Raw genomic sequence first — 2609 nt, 5'->3', positions numbered from 1 at the left:
CATTCTTGACAGTGTGGTGCCATGGGTGCCATCGCCACTGAGCATGAAGAAATGAAGAGTAACTAATCACCTCACTGAAGGGAAGGGGGTCTAAAATAAATACATATGCTATTAATAATTCATTTAAGGTCCTCAAAGTCAGAGATATTAATCTTTCAAATACGCATTTCATTACTTCTGCTGTCATCTGCTGTTTTCTAAGTCAGCAGATAATTGGGTTCATTTATTCTACCTGTTTCACATTAAATTATTTTAATTATTATCAGTAAATTATTTTTATAGACAGTAACAAAATGTAGGCGATAAAAATTGGGTAATCGTTCACTTGAACAATTTTAAAAGAGCAATGATGCACGGTGGGTCTGAAATAATATAGTTCTGCTTTATCAGGAAGGATCTGAAGATAGTAAGGCTTGAAGGCAAGTTATATATATATATATATATATATATATAGCGGGTAAAATAAGCATTGAACACGTCACCATTTTTCTCAGTAAATATATTTCTAAAGGTGCTGTTGACATGAAATATTCACCAGATGTCAGTAACAACCCAAATAATCCATACATACAAAGAAAACAAAACAAATAAGTTAAGAAATTAAGCTATTGTCAGACTCTGTTCCGTGTTTTGTGTGTGTTTTGCTCCCCATGTGTTTCCATGCCCTTATTTGGTTTTCTTGTTCCTGCTCCCTGATTGTTTCCCATTTGTTTCCAGCTGTGTTTTCCCTAATGTTATTATGTTTCCTTAGTTCCAGGTGTTTCTCGTCATGTGTATTTAAAGTGTTCCCGGTTCTTAGTTCTTCGTCTGGTATTGTTTGTCAACCTCCTCAGCTACGTGTGTTTTCCTGGTTCCCTTGATGTCATTAAAATCTCCTTGTTGATGTACTCCTCGTCTCCTCATTCCTCGCTCCGCGCTCCCTCACAGTAGCGAACGTGACAGCTATGTGTAATAAAATGGAATGACGCAGGGAAAAAGTACTGGACACATGAAGAAAGGGAGGTGCAAAAAGGCATGGAAAGCCAAGACACCAGCTGAAATCTATCAATAATTAGAAAGCAACCCTGCCCCTTGTCAGTGGAAATAATATTAGCTGGTTCAGTTCCAACTGGTGGCCTATAAAAAGGTTTTTCATTCAACCTTATTGTTGCAAAACATACCGATGGCATTGGTTACAGAAGGATTTCTAAACTTCTGAATGTTCCAGTGAGCACTGATGGGGCCATAATCTGGAAGTGGAAAGAACATAATTTCACCATAAACCAGCCACGACCAGGTGCTCCATGCAAGATTTCTGACAGAGGAGTAAAAAGAATTATCAGAAGAGTTGTCCAACAGCCAAGGACCACTTGTGGAGAGCTTCAGAAAGACCTGGAATTAGTAGGTACAAGTAATGCACTCAACCGCCGTGGCCTGTATGCACGCTCACCACACAGGACTCCTTTGCTGAAGAAAAAGCATGTTGAAGCTCGTATCAGTAATTAGAAAGCAATCCTGCCCCTCGTCAGTGGAAATTAATATTAGCTGGTTCAGTCCCAACTGATGGCCTATAAAAAGGTGTCTCATGACCAACGTGTCACACTAGAAACATTTCATGATGGGTAAAAGCAAAGAGCTTTCTCAAGACCTTCACAACCTTATTGTTGCAAAACATACTGATGGCATTGGTTACAGAAGGATTTCTATACTTCTGAATGTTCCAGTGAGCACTGTTGGGGCCATAATCTGGAAGTGGAAAGAACATAATTTCACCATAAACCAGCCACGACCAGGTGCTCCATGCAAGATTTCTGACAGAGGAGTAAAAAGAATTATCAGAAGAGTTGTCCAACAGCCAAGGACCACTTGTGGAGAGCTTCAGAAAGACCTGGAATTAGTAGGTACAAGTAATGCACTCAACCGCCGTGGCCTGTATGCACGCTCACCACACAGGACTCCTTTGCTGAAGAAAAAGCATGTTGAAGCTCGTTTAAAGTTTGCTGCACAACATTTAGACAAGTCTGTAAAATACTGGTAGAATATAGTCTGGTCAGATGAGACAAAAATTAAACGCTTTGGATGCCATAATACACACCATGTTTGGAGGTCAAATGGCACTGCACATCACCTCAAAAACACCATACCAACAGTGAAGTTTGGAGGTGGGAAGATCATGGCGTGGGGCTGTTTTTCAGCATGGCACTGGCAAACTTCATATAATTGACATTCTTGGTAAAAATCTGTTGCCATCTACCAGGATGATGAAGATAAAACAAGGGTGGACATTTCAGCAAGATTGATCCCAAACACACAGCCAAGGAAACTCTCAATTGGTTTCAGAGAAAGAAAATAAAACTGCTAGAATGGCCCAGCCAATCATCTGACTTGAAATCAATAGAAAATCTATGGAACGAACTAAAGATCAGAGTTCATAGAAGAGGCCCACAGAACCTTCAAGATTTGAAGACTGTTTGTGTAGAAGAATGGGCCAAAATTACACCTGAGCATATGACTAGTTTCTCCATACAGGTGGAGTCTTGAAGCTGTCATTAACAACAAAATCTTTTGTACAAAGTATTAAATACATTTCAGTAAGCGTGTTCAATACTTTTCCCCTGGGTCATTCCAAT

Source organism: Sinocyclocheilus anshuiensis, unplaced genomic scaffold, assembly GCF_001515605.1.
Source record: "Sinocyclocheilus anshuiensis isolate Anshui unplaced genomic scaffold, SAMN03320099.WGS_v1.1 scaffold51, whole genome shotgun sequence".
NCBI lineage: Eukaryota > Metazoa > Chordata > Actinopteri > Cypriniformes > Cyprinidae > Sinocyclocheilus > Sinocyclocheilus anshuiensis.
Note: the sequence above shows the minus strand (reverse complement) of the source record.